The 16,447-nt window shown below is 52.0% G+C and overlaps 1 long non-coding RNA gene across 1 annotated transcript; it reads right to left on the minus strand.

Annotated features, from left to right (window-relative positions):
* Positions 1-809: 809 nt before the first annotated feature.
* On the minus strand, positions 810-3,991 carry LOC139828196 (uncharacterized). Its single transcript, XR_011739562.1, has 3 exons — positions 3,158-3,991; positions 1,804-2,103; positions 810-1,469 (listed from the first exon to the last, which is right to left on the minus strand). It is a non-coding gene; the product is annotated as an uncharacterized lncRNA (long non-coding RNA).
* Between the last annotated feature and the right edge of the window lie 12,456 nt (positions 3,992-16,447).

Consider the following 16,447-nt stretch of genomic DNA (forward strand, 5'->3'; position numbering starts at 1 on the left):
ATCGTTAGCTTCTTGTTGTCGGTTGGTTTGTTTTTAAGCTGTTACTCTATATAGCTCATCCATGGTGCTTATAGAGCATGGGTAAATCTACCCTGCTTCCTCACAGGAGACAACCATCTCGCTTTACAACAGGTGATTGAATCTGCTATAGAAAAGTTCAACCACCTCCTGTACAGCAAAGGATAAAAGAAAGTATGGATTTTTGTTGCATCTAATCCATAATACAAGTACCAATTAACAATACATTAGCAGTGGGTTCCTTCAAATATTCACAGTGAAGGTAGTTCCTGGCACGATTGTATTAGCATTCTTACTATTTTATGGGAGAAACACAGGGCACAGCTGATTTTGCCCACGTGCAGCGCAGTGATCACACGGGTGCGGTGAACCGGGTGGAAGGCCCTAGAAAAGGAAAATCAGCCTCCGTGTGCAGGGCCAAAACAGAAATCCTTTTCAAACTGTGCCATTTTAAAAAGCTACCAGGGGTATAAAGCAGAAAAAAGAGCAGTGAATGTGTATAATGACAGAATTAGATGGTTTTCCAGTTTCATGATGTGCTCTTTTACTAACAGTGTCTGCTGGAGTGGATACCCTGGACACCAACAAGCGGGTCCTGGTGCTGTGCCCATGGTGATTCATCCACTGTGGCCGTGGGTGTCAGGCCCTGATACAATAGACACAAAACCTTGGGAGGGAGGTGATCACAGTAGAACGCTTAGAGATAATGAGCTAGCAGACTTGATTTAATCTTTATTTAAAAATACACATGGCTGCTGTCTTTTCTACAGTTTAGGTAGGACGGGCTCCAATATCTCTATGAATTACAATACATGACAAAAATTAAAGGGGGAAAGCTTTATTTTTACAATGGTAAATACAGTCTAAATCAATTTGGGAAACAGGTAAAGGGGTGTAGCAAATGAGGCACAGACGATCCTTTTTTATCTCAGAAGGCTTTGGCGTATTTACAGCTTTAGGCACAGCGTGTCCAATCCCGTATAAAATGCACTGTCCATACCAATTCAGCCTGTCCCCCGATATAAGGACATCAGGATGCCACCCTGCATTCACCAAGGGACAATCCTGATCTAATGTTCTCTGTGTATTGTACACCAATATCTGTTCGTCAACAAACCTTTTACTGGTTTCAATTTCTTTCTCTGATTATCCTTTTTCAAATACAATGCGTATGTAACATTTTGTATTGTGTAATATGCATTATATAATAGACAATATATGATTTAAAACATATCTCATTATATATTACATGTAGTGCATTACTATACTACACATCTCGGGTATACCCACCCAGACCTGTGCAGCATATTAATATTATTTACAGTGGCCACCATTAATTACAATATTCCCTGGTTGCTGTTCCCCAGGGAGTCAAACGATCCTTTTCCACTGTCACAAAACACAGCCCGGGGGGGATTTCTTCCGAATCGCTCCTGTCCATTGTCCACTACCTATTTCACAATCACAATAACAGACAATTGGTTAACTGTAAGTATTGGACTACAAAATCACCCAAGACACAAGTAACAACAACAACAAATCACTAAAGACACAAACAATCATACAATTGCTAAGGCACAAACAGCAAAATCACTAAAGGTACCTTTACCAAATTACTATTCCCTCGTTTTTCTCTTTTATTTATTGTTTTCTCATTTTCCTCTTTAGTTTTTTATTTCTTTTTAATTTACCCAATTTACCAAAACGCGCAGACCCAACGCGCTGGTGTCGCCCACGTCTCGCGCAGGCAGCCTGCAAACAAACCAGACAATGAAAGTGCCTTACCTCATTGATGGGGTTTTACCCACGTCCCGAGCTGGCCCGAGGATCCGTGATCCCTTCCGGGAATTCCCCGGTGCCGGCACAAGGTCCCAGAGATCCTGGGGTCCACGGGAGGTCAGGCAGATTATCCCATCCTCGTCGCCAGAAAACGATACCGAAAAGTCGGCAAACAGACTCTTTAACATGGTTTTGAAAGTGTTAAAAAGCAGGCACTTTTATTACGGCGCGCTGGGCACTCGGGGGATTGCTCCTCTAATCCAGCGTGCGTTCCGCTTTCCTCTGGTTTTACATATCCTGGAACTCCTGAAACAGCAAAACACGCCAACCACTGTTTACAGACGTCCCGTGCTCTTTCACCAGTGCGTGCAGCCGCAACAAGAAATCTGGAATGAGCGTCTACAGAAACACGTACGTATTTACCCACTTCAGAACAACGCGTTACATCAGCTGGCCGTACTTGTCAGTAATCCCTCCTGGATTAACGACCTCTTTGGATGGCACGGGTGCCGACTGTTGGCAATCAGGGCAGGACATAAGAACGCTCCTGGCCTGATCCGTTGTAATTTGAAATTGTCGTTTTAACGACTTTGCATTCTGGTGAAAGAGTTTATGTGATAATTTAGCTTGCTCCAAGGCTTTAGGCACAGTAAGCGGCACAGCTCGTGCATCGGCCCGCCTATTGCCTTCCGCAAGAGGTCCTGGAAGGGCAGCGCGAGAGCGGATGTGCGCTGCATAAAAACCATGACGTCTATGATTTATTAGGAACCATAGCATTCTCAATTCAGCCATCAAAAGAGGATCATCCTCTTCCTTAAGAAAAGAAGCTTCCAGGCGGTTAAGTATGCCAGCTGCACAATATGAGTCAGTTACAACATTCAAAGCCTCATTACAGAACACTCAAAAGCGATCCTAACAGCTGTCAGCTCAAGAACTTGTTTGACCCCTGGTCTCCTTTTTCTACTTTGTGTTTGGAACACTGGGTATCTGAGTTTAGCCACATAATTACAACTTTACGTGAGCAACCAGAGGCATCGGTAAATTCAGTCTTGTCGTTGCTGACAGCAGCACTTGCCATACAACGGTAAATTACCAATTTCAGCCCACAGTTTATGTTGAGGGTAATAAACTGATATGTTCCCTGCGTATGTTGCCAATGCAATCTGGAAATTCACATCTTCAGTTAATTACCATTGTAACTTCACCTTTGTTGTAGGAACAAATACACCTTCAGGTCTATCCAATACATAGCATATAAACATTCCCTGCCTTTAATTATTGGTTTTGAATATATTTCTTTTATTATCCAAACTGTTTCCATTAGCGCGTGAGCTAGAAAAACCCATACTGCCCCAATCACCTTTCTCCTTCCTTGAGCTCTCCTGACCTGTGGTTCCACCACCCGTGTCTTCTTTCTGGGTCCCTCTTGACTCACAGGTGCGCTCCAACCCTCCTTCTCGATCACTCTTCCTCACAGGTTCGCCTCCTTCCTTTTCCTTTGCACGCTGCTCCACCTGAAGAGAAACACAGGGAGGACTGAGCTACACCAGCCCAAGGGCACTACAGTCAGACGGGGGCTGACACCTCCCCACACCCCACAGCGAGCCCACCTTGCCCTGGCCCCGGCCCCTCGCACAGGCCTTAGAGATATCATAGCTCAGTACAAATCCCCACGGTCCTCACCTGCTGTTTGGTGCTTGCGGAGGGTCACACTCCCTGTGCCCCAGGGCACTGGCCCTACACGGCCAAGCTCGGCAGCGGGACTGTCTGGAGCTGCCGCTGGCTGGTTCTCCAGCTTTAGGGTCACCCGCAGAAGCCCGCTCTCCTCAGCTCTGCACACCCATCCAGTTGCGCCGCCCAGGCAAAGTCAGCTTCACCCTCTGCTCTACACCTCACCTGCAAACAACCAACTCTTCAACTGACAACTGTCCAAAACCCACCGACAAACTCTCCACACCTCAGCCTTTCGTTTGCAACTGCTGCCTCTAGTGCATCTCACAGACAAGCCTTCAAAATCCCCTCATCCTGCAATAACACTCCAGCACTGATCACCTGTGGGAACAACTACCACAATACCATGCAAACACCAACCAGTTCTGGCACGGAAATATCACTTTCTCCTCAAGATTCCACCCTACACCAACTGCTGACAAACACACGCTGTCCTCACCAAAGCCAAACGCTGCAACAACCAGCGACAACTCAAATTTGCGTGGGCGGTGCAAAATTGCAGGGGTGAGCTAACGCAGAGCTGGGCTTGAAAGCTGCAGAGTGTGCACCCTGTGGTATAACGTGGCGAGCTACTGCCATTCTGCCTTCTCCCTGGGAGAAGCGCGTGAGCAGAGGCTGCTTCAAGGCACGATGGGAACGGTTTGGTTCTCCGGGTCTCTCAGGGCGAGAGCGATAAATGTGATCTGTGTCGTGGCGCAGGAACTTCCCGTACACTTGCTTCTCCGTTCAGTCACGTACTGCAGGAGAGGGAGCGAGAGATTCAGGGCAAGATTGACAACCTCGGCGTCCCCGTCCCAGCCACGGGTCACCCAAACCTGCAGACATCCCGGGAGGCCCCCTAAGATTTACACTCCCCTATGCCCCACCCTTGAAGCCTGGACATCGCCAGAACCATAGAGCAAGTATTTCTTGAGGAGGCACCCAAAGGGTCCGTGTTCTCTTTCAGGCAGATGCTAGCGCAAGATTGCAAATCATCTCACAGCTACCAGGAAGGTAAAAAATAACGTCTTGAAATGGGAAAGGAACAGGTGTTGTTTCTCTTCATCACCTCCCTCGTTGCCACGTTATCAAGGTCTCCCGCAATGTTCCACAGGAAACTTGAAGCTTGGAATTCCTGGTATTCTGAACCTGGGCAAGAAAGGAAGAAAAGCATGAGACTGATCATAAAGAGGGTGGCTGCTCGTAACATGGAAAGAGCAGTAACAAGGTAAAAAGATATCACTTTTCCTTAGAGAGCTCTCAAAGCTGCCTGTTAAGGACAAGAAAAACAAACTTGTGACGGACCATTACTTAAAATCCAAGGCCCAGGAAGCGATCTAATGTACATTGAAACGCGGGCCACGAGACAGTGGAAGTGCCACGAGCTGAGACTGAAGGGACAGAGGATGAATTTCCAAAGAAGTTTAGGTTTCGATGTCAAAACGGAAAATTCTACGTCATTAAAATATAATGCAAAAGTCAGTGTAAAATCAAGTAAGGCAACGACTCCAAATGAACTCCCAGGCGCTTCAGTCACTCAGGAGATCAAAAATGCGGATCATTTCTCACCTGCCCACCTCCCAAACCCCAGCCTATGTCCCCTGCTTCCAGCTTACCTGAGCCCAGATTAAAGGAGGATTTCAGAGGCCATGCCAAGTTCTGCTGCTCCTCGTTCGGGTTGCCAGTCTTCCTCCTCGCTCTGGAATTGCAGGTCAACCGCCTTCCTGTTCTTCTTTGATGGACGCTGAGCTGCCGCGTTACCCGCTGCCGTCTGAGCGGATCTCGGGGAGCCTCTGGAACTGCCAGAGCGCTCCCCCCACCAACATTCTCTTGCCTTGTTTTCGGGGTTCCTCTTCACCAGCTGAGGCGCCCTCCCACCCCCCGCCGCCCTCTTACCTTTTTCTAGAGGTCTCTTGAGCCACCAGCAAGCTCCCCCGCACCTTCCCTCAGTGATCTTGGCCCGCCAGAGGCCTGCCCCTCGTCAGCCTCCTCCCCTTTTCCTGGGTGCTGCTTGAACCACTGGTGGGCTCCCCTCCACCATCCTCTCGTCCTTTGTAGGGGAGTCTCGTGACTCACCAGAGCGCTCTCCGCCGTTGCCTTGCTGGGGTTATTGACACCGCTTGACTTGCCAGAGCACTCCCCCTCGCAGTTCTCTTGTTGGATTTCTTGGGACCTTTTGAACCATTGGAACAACGGGAATGCTCCCCCCCACTGTGACCTTGCCTTTCTTCAGTGCGATCTTGACGTGCTGGAGCACTTCCCCGCGCCGTCCTCTTGCCTTTTACTGGGGAGTCTCTTGAATATCCACAGCACTCCCCCCTGCCATCCTTTACCAGATTTTTTGACACTTCTTGACATCTCGGAGTGCTCTCACTCGCCCTTGTCTTGCCTATTTTCAGGGCGCTCCTGTCCCGCTGGATGCTCCTCCCTGCTGTCCTATTGCCAGATTGAGAATTCTCGACCTGTCCCAGCGCTACCCCACCGTCCTTCTGCCTTCTACCTGGGAAGTCACTTGAAGAACTGGAGCACTCCCCCCTGCTGTCCTCTTGCCTTTCTTCACTGAGATTTTGGCCTGCCAGAGCACTCCTCCCTGTTGTCCTCTTACTGGATTTCTTGGGACCTCTTGACCCACTGGGTTTCTCCTCCTGCTGTCCTTTTGCCTTTCTTTAGTACAATCTCAGCCTGCTGGAGCGCTCCCCCTCGCCGTCCTCCTGCTGGATTTCTTGGAACCTCTTGACCCCTTAGGGCGTTCCCCCTGCCACCCTCTTGTGGTTTTTGGGGGAGTCTTGTGATCAACCAGGCCGTTTCCCCCCACCATCCTCTTCCCCTTTTTTTCCTGGGTGCTTCTTGATCCACCAGAGTGCTCTCAAAGCTGCCTGTTACCATCCTCTAACCATTCTCTTGCCTTTTTTGGTGGAGTCTTGTGACTCACCGGAGCGTTCTCCACCATTGTCTTGCTGGATTTGTTGACATCGCTTGACCTGTTGGAGCGCTCTCCCTCACAGTTCTCTTCCTGGATATCTTGGGACATTTTGAACCACTGGGGGGCTCCCACCCGCCATCCTCTTACCGCATTTATTGAGACGTCCTGATCTGCCAGAGCGTTCCCCCTCGCCGTCCTTTTGCTGGATTTCTTGGGATGCCTTAAACAACTGTGGGGCTCCCACCCACCATCCTCTAACCGCATTTATCGAGATTTCCTGATCTGCTGGAGCGCTCCCCCTTGCCGTCCTCTTGCTGGATTTCTTGGGATCTCTTGGACCACTGGGGGGGCTCCCACCCGCCATCCTCTTACCGCATTTATTGAGACTTCCTGATCTGCTGGATTGCTCTCCCCCTGGCCTTCCTCTTGCACTTTTTTGGGGGAGTCTTCTTCACACATCCGAGCGCTCTCCCTCACCCTTGTCTTGCCTCTAGTCAGGGCGCTCTTCTCCCGCTGGAACGCTCCTCCCCGCCATCCTATTGCCAGACCGAGAATTCTTGACCTGCCGCAGTCCTGCCCCGCCATGCTCCTGCCTTCTGCCTGGGAAGTCACTTGAAGAACTGGAGCGCTCTCCCCCGCTGTCCTCTTGCCTTTCCTCAGTGGGATTTTGGCCTGCTAAAGAGCTCCTCCCTGTCGTCCTCTTGCTGGATTTCTTGGGACTTCTTGACCCATTAGGGCGTTCCCCCTGCCACCCTCTTGTGGTTTTTGGGGGAGTCTTGTGACCAACCAGGCCGTTTCCCCCCACCATCCTCTTCCCCTTTTCCTGGGTGCTTCTTGATCCACCAGAGTGCTCCCCTGCACCATTCTTTTGCCTTTTTTGGGAGAGTCTTGTGACTCGCCGGAGAGTTCTCCACCATTGTCTTGCTGGATTTCTTGACATCGCTTGACCTGCCGGAGCGCTCCCCCTCGCAGTTCTCTTGCTGGATTTCTTGGGACGTCTTCAACAACTGAGGGGCTCACACCCACCATCCTCTAACTGCATTTATCGAGATTTCCTGATCTGCCGGAGCGCTCGCCCCTGCTGTCCTCTTGCTGGGGTTCTTGGGACCTCCTGACCCACACGAGCTCTCCTCCCCACCGTCTTCTTGCCGGACTTATTGAGACTTCTTGACCCGCCAGAGTGTTCCCCCTCATCATCCTCCTGCCTTTTTCTGGGGATTCTCTTCAACAACTGAAGAGCTCCCCCGCACTGTCCTCTTCCCTTTTTTCTGGGTGATTCGTGAATCACCGGTGAGCTTCTCCTTACCACCCTCTTGGGCTTTTTTCAGAGCAACCTTGACCCATCAGAGCACCCCCTCACCGTCCTCTTGCCAGATGTATTGAGGGTTCTTCATCTGCCACAGCGCTCCCCCACGCCGTCCTCTTGCTGGATTTCCTGGAACCTTGTGAACCACTGGGGGGCTCCCACCCACCATCCTTTTACCGCATTTATTGAGACGTCCTGATCTGCCAGAGCGCTCCCCCTCGCCGCCCTCTTGCTGGATTTCTTGGGACCTCTTGAACCACTGGGGGCCTCCCACCCACCATCCTCTTACCGCATTTATCGAGACTTCCTGATCTGCCGGAGCGCTCCCCCTCGCCGTCCTCTTGCTGGATTTCTTGGGTCCTCTTGACCCATTAGGGCGTTCCCCCTGCCACCCTCTTGTGTTTTCTGGGGGAGTCTTGTGACCAACCAGAGTGCTCCCCCCCACCATCTTCTTCCCCTTTTCCTGGGTGCTTCTTGATCCACCAGAGTGCTCCCCTGCACCATTCTCTTGCCTTTTTTTGGGGGAATCTTGTGACTCACCGGAGCGTTTTCCACCATTGTCTTGCTGGATTTCTTGACACCGCTTGACCTGTTGGAGCGCTCTCCCTCACAGTTCTCTTGCTGGATATCTTGGGACCTCTTGAACCACTGGGGAGCTCCCACCTGCCACCTTCTTACCGCATTTATTGAGACTTCCTGATCTGCTGGATTGCTCTCCCCACCGGCCTTCCTCTTGCACTTTTTGGGGGAGTCTTCTTGACACGTCCGAGTGCTCTCCCTCACCCTCGTCTTGCCTCTAGTCAGGGCGCTCTTCTCCCGCTGGAACGCTCCTCCCCGCCATCCTATTGCCAGACTGAGAATTCTTGACCTGCCGCAGTCCTGCCCCGCCATGCTCCTGCCTTCTGCCTGGGAAGTCACTTGAAGAACTGGAGCGCTCTCCCCCGCTGTCCTCTTGCCTTTCCTCAGTGGGATTTTGGCCTGCTAAAGAGCTCCTCCCTGTCGTCCTCTTGCTGGATTTCTCGGTACCTCTTGACCCACTGGGTCTCTCCTCCTGCCGTCCTTTTGCCTTTCCTTAGTACATTCTTGGTCTGCTGGAGTGCTCCCCCCCACCATCCTCTTGCTGGATTTCTCGGGACCCCTTGTCCCATATAGGACATTCCCCCCCACCACCATCCTGGTGTGTTTTTTAGGAGAGTCTTGTGATCGACCAGAGCGCTCCCCCCTTGACATCCTCTTCCCCTTTTTCTGGGTGACTTTTGAACCACTGGTGAACTCTCCCCCTTCATCCTCTTGCCACATATATTGAGACTTGTTGATCCGCCAGAGCGCTTCCCCCACTGTCCTCTTGCCAGATTTACTGATACCTCTTGTCCTGTCAGAGCGCTCCCTCTCGCAGTCCTCTTTGTTCAGTTTGTAGGGTAGGAGGGGGGATCTCTGATTACAGAAAGGTCCCTTATGTTCTAGGAGACATTCCCTTGCTCCATGCTTCAGGTTGCCCATCTTCCCTCTCATTTTCAATATGCACGTCCATCACCTTCCTCCTCTTCTTTCTTGATCCCTCGACTCCCGGATGAACTTAAATCCTCTTTCTTGATCACTCTTTCTCGTAAGTTCACAACCTTACTTTCCTTTCTTGCTTTCGCCTTTGTGAGCTGCTCCACCCAAACCGAAATGCCCTGAAGACAGAAATACACCCACCCCAAGCCCGTACAGTCACATAGGGGGTGAGTCCGGTCGCTGACGCATCCCCACATCCCACTGCAAGCCCACCTTGCCTTGGCCCCGGCCCCCCGCACAGGCCTTCCCACCAACCCAGCCCCTCCGTAGCAGCACAGTTTCCCAGCATGCACCCCACAAAGACTTTCTTTGCCAGTCACCCCTGGCACTTACAGCAACACACCACACCAGCATCAAGAGCCCTGGGAGTGGAGAGCTGGCCAGGCCCTCACCCCGGCAGGATCCTCTTCCCCCTCCTTTACCTGCTGGCAGACAGACACCTCCCAAGGGATGACCATCCTGCTCCCTTAACTGCTCCCAAGTCCAAGAGCCCAGCCCCTGCTCACCACCCCCACCTCCCAAAACACAGCCAACAGCCCCTGCTCCCATTTTACCACTTTACCCCCGAGCACGGTTTCTAGGGGTGGGAGGGGGACGCACTAATCACAGATCGTTCCCTGTGCTTAAGGATACATTCTCCTTCTCGCTGGCTCAGGCTGCCCATCTTCCTCCTCACTCTTGACTCGTAGCTCCATCACCTGTCTCCTCTTTTGTCCCCTCTTGACTCACAGGTCCACCACTGTCATCTTCTTTCTTGACTCTGCTTGACTCACAGGTGCGCTCCAATCCTCTTTCGTGATCGCTCTTCTGTGTCAGTACACGGAAGACCGGGCACATGAGAAACTGCAAGAGTCAACAGCATGAGAACAAGCATTAGTGGAAAAATACAAGAACAAAGGACTGTATGCTATGTGATACATCAAGGACAGAGGAGTTGATACAGGATTGATGCATCAAGGACAGAGGGACAGCTTGTGATAGACAAAAAAGGTGTTTATGGCAGTGACTTTGGTGGGAACACAAAACACATCACTTATGTAATGACTAACTTAGCTAATCAACAAATGCTTGAGCAAGTATCATAGCGAGTATAAACACAAGCCTGAATTTGTAATAAACATCTCTCATTGCACCTTAAAAGAGAGTCCGTACCGCATTCGCTACAAATGGCGCCCTGGAACAGGGACTTTCAGCGTGCCTATAAAGGCAGTAGCCGCTCTGGTAGCGAAGCCCAATCGAACCAGGAAACAGGACCGGGAACCAGGACAGTGCGCGCCCACCACCAACGAAAGGTGAGCGATTGGGAACCATGGGAGGGAAGTTATCCCTTAAGCAAAGACAAACCCTGGATGTCCTTCAACATGCGCTACAAACGCAAAATCAGGATGTATCAGGGGTCTGATTGGTGAGTTTATTACAATGGATTGCTAATCATGTGCTAGACTTTCCTACAACTGGTACATTTCAGTTGGAGACATGGCACAAAGATGAATGAGAATTATATGAACAGGTAACGACTGGAGATAAAGCTGCTTGCAAAATATTCATCTACTTGGGGAAAAATTATGACTACTAAGATACAGGATACAGGACTGATACATCAGGGACAGAGGGACAGCTTACTATAGAAAAAAATGCGTATATGGCAGTTACATCGCTCATGTAATGTCTAACTTAGCTAAAGAGCAAATGCTTGAGCAAGCATCATAGCGAGTATAAATGCAAACCTGAGTTTGTAATAAATGTCTCTCATGGCACCTTACCGTGAGTCCACGCCAGATTCGCTACACTCTTCCTCATAGGTTCACCACCTTCCTCTCCTTCCTTGCTTTTCCTTTGCACGCTGCTCCACCTGAAGAGAAACACACAGAGGACTGAGCTACACCAGCCCAAGGGCACTACAATCAGACAGGGGCTGAGTCCGGGGGCTGACACCTCCCCACACCCCACAACGAGCCCACCTTGCCTTGGCCCCGGCCCCTCGCACATGCCTTAGAGATATCATAGCTCAGTACAAATCCCCACGGTCCTCACCTGCTGTTTGGTGCTTGCGGAGGGTCACACTCCCTGTGCCCCAGGGCACTGGCCCTACACGGCCAAGCTCGGCAGCGGGACTGTCTGGAGCTGCCGCTGGCTGGTTCTCCAGCTTTAGGGTCACCCGCAGAAGCCCGCTCTCCTCAGCTCTGCACACCCATCCAGTTGCGCCGCCCAGGCAAAGTCAGCTTCACCCTCTGCTCTACACCTCACCTGCAAACAACCAACTCTTCAACTGACAACTGTCCAAAACCCACCGACAAACTCTCCACACCTCAGCCTTTCGTTTGCAACTGCTGCCTCTAGTGCATCTCACAGACAAGCCTTCAAAATCCCCTCATCCTGCAATAACACTCCAGCACTGATCACCTGTGGGAACAACTACCACAATACCATGCAAACACCAACCAGTTCTGGCACGGAAATATCACTTTCTCCTCAAGATTCCACCCTACACCAACTGCTGACAAACACACGCTGTCCTCACCAAAGCCAAACGCTGCAACAACCAGCGACAACTCAAATTTGCGTGGGCGGTGCAAAATTGCAGGGGTGAGCTAACGCAGAGCTGGGCTTGAAAGCTGCAGAGTGTGCACCCTGTGGTATAACGTGGCGAGCTACTGCCATTCTGCCTTCTCCCTGGGAGAAGCGCGTGAGCAGAGGCTGCTTCAAGGCACGATGGGAACAGTTTGGTTCTCCGGGTCTCTCAGGGCGAGAGCGATAAATGTGATCTGTGTCGTGGCGCAGGAACTTCCCGTACACTTGCTCCTCCATTCGGTCTCGGGTGCTGCAAGAGAGGGAGCGAGAGATTCAGGGCAAGATTGACAACCTCGGCGTCCCCGTCCCAGCCACGGGTCACCCAAACCTGCAGACATCCCGGGAGGCCCCCTAAGATTTACACTCCCCTATGCCCCACCCTTGAAGCCTGGACATCGCCAGAACCATAGAGCAAGTATTTCTTGAGGAGGCACCCAAAGGCTCCGTGTTCTCTTTCAGGCAGATGCTAGCGCAAGATTGCAAATCATCTCACAGCTACCAGGAAGGTAAAAAATAACGTCTTGAAATGGGAAAGGAACAGGTATTGTTTCTCTTCATCACCTCCCTCATTGCCACGTTATCAAGGTCTCCCGCAATGTTCCACAGGAAACTTGAAGCTTGGAATTCCTGGTATTCTGAACCTGGGCAAGAAAGGAAGAAAAGCATGAGACTGATCATAAAGAGGGTGGCTGCTCGTAACATGGAAAGAGCAGTAACAAGGTAAAAAGATATCACTTTTCCTTAGAGAGCTCTCAAAGCTGCCTGTTAAGGACAAGAAAAACAAACTTGTGACGGACCATTACTTAAAATCCAAGGCCCAGGAAGCGATCTAATGTACATTGAAACGCGGGCCACGAGACAGTGGAAGTGCCACGAGCAGAGACTGAAGGGACAGAGGATGAATTTCCAAAGAAGTTTAGGTTTCGATGTCAAAGCGGAAAATTCTACGTCATTAAAATATAATGCAAAAGTCAGTGTAAAATCAAGTAAGGCAACGACTCCAAATGAACTCCCAGGCGCTTCAGTCACTCAGGAGATCAAAAACGCGGATCATTTCTCACCTGCCCACCTCCCAAACCCCAGCCTATGTCCCCTGCTTCCAGCTTACCTGAGCCCAGATTAAAGGAGGATTTCAGAGGCCATGCCAAGTTCTGCTGCTCCTTGTTCGGGTTGCCAGTCTTCCTCCTCGCTCTGGAATTGCAGGTCAACCGCCTTCCTGTTCTTCTTTGATTGACGCTGAGCTGCCGCGTTACCCGCTGCCGTCTGAGCGGATCTCGGGGAGCCTCTGGAACCGCCAGAGCGCTCCCCCCACCAACATTCTCTTGCCTTGTTTTCGGGGTTCCTCTTCACCAGCTGAGGCGCCCTCCCACCCCCCGCCGCCCTCTTACCTTTTTCTAGAGGTCTCTTGAGCCACCAGCAAGCTCCCCCGCACCTTCCCTCAGTGATCTTGGCCCGCCAGAGGCCTGCCCCTCGTCAGCCTCCTCCCCTTTTCCTGGGTGCTGCTTGAACCACTGGTGGGCTCCCCTCCACCATCCTCTCGTCCTTTGTAGGGGAGTCTCGTGACTCACCAGAGCGCTCTCCGCCGTTGCCTTGCTGGGGTTATTGACACCGCTTGACTTGCCAGAGCGCTCCCCCTCGCAGTTCTCTTGTTGGATTTCTTGGGACCTTTTGAACCATTGGAACAACGGGAATGCTCCCCCCCACTGTGACCTTGCCTTTCTTCAGTGCCATCTTGACGTGCTGGAGCACTTCCCCGCGCCGTCCTCTTGCCTTTTACTGGGGAGTCTCTTGAATATCCACAGCACTCCCCCCTGCCATCCTTTACCAGATTTTTTGACACTTCTTGACATCTCGGAGTGCTCTCACTCACCCTTGTCTTGCCTATTTTCAGGGCGCTCCTGTCCCGCTGGATGCTCCTCCCTGCTGTCCTATTGCCAGATTGAGAATTCTCGACCTGTCCCAGCGCTACCCCACCGTCCTTCTGCCTTCTACCTGGGAAGTCACTTGAAGAACTGGAGCACTCCCCCCTGCTGTCCTCTTGCCTTTCTTCACTGAGATTTTGGCCTGCCAGAGCACTCCTCCCTGTTGTCCTCTTACTGGATTTCTTGGGACCTCTTGACCCACTGGGTTTCTCCTCCTGCTGTCCTTTTGCCTTTCTTTAGTACAATCTCAGCCTGCTGGAGCGCTCCCCCTCGCCGTCCTCCTGCTGGATTTCTTGGAACCTCTTGACCCCTTAGGGCGTTCCCCCTGCCACCCTCTTGTGGTTTTTGGGGGAGTCTTGTGATCAACCAGGCCGTTTCCCCCCACCATCCTCTTCCCCTTTTTTTCCTGGGTGCTTCTTGATCCACCAGAGTGCTCTCAAAGCTGCCTGTTACCATCCTCTAACCATTCTCTTGCCTTTTTTGGTGGAGTCTTGTGACTCACCGGAGCGTTCTCCACCATTGTCTTGCTGGATTTGTTGACATCGCTTGACCTGCCGGAGCGCTCCCCCTCACAGTTCTCTTCCTGGATATCTTGGGACATTTTGAACCACTGGGGGGCTCCCACCCGCCATCCTCTTACCGCATTTATTGAGACGTCCTGATCTGCCAGAGCGTTCCCCCTCGCCGTCCTTTTGCTGGATTTCTTGGGATGCCTTAAACAACTGTGGGGCTCCCACCCACCATCCTCTAACCGCATTTATCGAGATTTCCTGATCTGCTGGAGCGCTCCCCCTTGCCGTCCTCTTGCTGGATTTCTTGGGATCTCTTGGACCACTGGGGGGGCTCCCACCCGCCATCCTCTTACCGCATTTATTGAGACTTCCTGATCTGCTGGATTGCTCTCCCCCTGGCCTTCCTCTTGCACTTTTTTGGGGGAGTCTTCTTCACACATCCGAGCGCTCTCCCTCACCCTTGTCTTGCCTCTAGTCAGGGCGCTCTTCTCCCGCTGGAACGCTCCTCCCCGCCATCCTATTGCCAGACTGAGAATTCTTGACCTGCCGCAGTCCTGCCCCGCCATGCTCCTGCCTTCTGCCTGGGAAGTCACTTGAAGAACTGGAGCGCTCTCCCCCGCTGTCCTCTTGCCTTTCCTCAGTGGGATTTTGGCCTGCTAAAGAGCTCCTCCCTGTCGTCCTCTTGCTGGATTTCTTGGGACTTCTTGACCCATTAGGGCGTTCCCCCTGCCACCCTCTTGTGGTTTTTGGGGGAGTCTTGTGACCAACCAGGCCGTTTCCCCCCACCATCCTCTTCCCCTTTTCCTGGGTGCTTCTTGATCCACCAGAGTGCTCCCCTGCACCATTCTTTTGCCTTTTTTGGGAGAGTCTTGTGACTCGCCGGAGAGTTCTCCACCATTGTCTTGCTGGATTTCTTGACATCGCTTGACCTGCCGGAGCGCTCCCCCTCGCAGTTCTCTTGCTGGATTTCTTGGGACGTCTTCAACAACTGAGGGGCTCACACCCACCATCCTCTAACTGCATTTATCGAGATTTCCTGATCTGCCGGAGCGCTCGCCCCTGCTGTCCTCTTGCTGGGTTTCTTGGGACCTCTTGACCCACACGAGCTCTCCTCCCCACCGTCTTCTTGCCGGACTTATTGAGACTTCTTGACCCGCCAGAGTGTTCCCCCTCATCATCCTCCTGCCTTTTTCTGGGGATTCTCTTCAACAACTGAAGAGCTCCCCCGCACTGTCCTCTTCCCTTTTTTCTGGGTGATTCGTGAATCACCGGTGAGCTTCTCCTTACCACCCTCTTGGGCTTTTTTCAGAGCAACCTTGACCCATCAGAGCACCCCCTCACCGTCCTCTTGCCAGATGTACTGAGGGTTCTTCATCTGCCACAGCGCTCCCCCACGCCGTCCTCTTGCTGGATTTCCTGGAACCTTGTGAACCACCGGGGGGCTCCCACCCACCATCCTTTTACCGCATTTATTGAGACGTCCTGATCTGCCAGAGCGCTCCCCCTCGCCGCCCACTTGCTGGATTTCTTGGGACCTCTTGAACCACTGGGGGCCTCCCACCCACCATGCTCTTACCGCATTTATCGAGACTTCCTGATCTGCTGGAGCGCTCCCCCTCGCCGTCCTCTTGCTGGATTTCTTGGGTCCTCTTGACCCATTAGGGCGTTCCCCCTGCCACCCTCTTGTGTTTTCTGGGGGAGTCTTGTGACCAACCAGAGTGCTCCCCCCCACCATCTTCTTCCCCTTTTCCTGGGTGCTTCTTGATCCACCAGAGTGCTCCCCTGCACCATTCTCTTGCCTTTTTTTGGGGGAATCTTGTGACTCACCGGAGCGTTTTCCACCATTGTCTTGCTGGATTTCTTGACACCGCTTGACCTGTTGGAGCGCTCTCCCTCACAGTTCTCTTGCTGGATATCTTGGGACCTCTTGAACCACTGGGGAGCTCCCACCTGCCACCTTCTTACCGCATTTATTGAGACTTCCTGATCTGCTGGATTGCTCTCCCCACCGGCCTTCCTCTTGCACTTTTTGGGGGAGTCTTCTTGACACGTCCGAGTGCTCTCCCTCACCCTCGTCTTGCCTCTAGTCAGGGCGCTCTTCTCCCGCTGGAACGCTCCTCCCCGCCATCCTATTGCCAGACTGAGAATT

Source organism: Patagioenas fasciata, chromosome 6, assembly GCF_037038585.1.
Source record: "Patagioenas fasciata isolate bPatFas1 chromosome 6, bPatFas1.hap1, whole genome shotgun sequence".
Lineage (NCBI taxonomy): Eukaryota > Metazoa > Chordata > Aves > Columbiformes > Columbidae > Patagioenas > Patagioenas fasciata.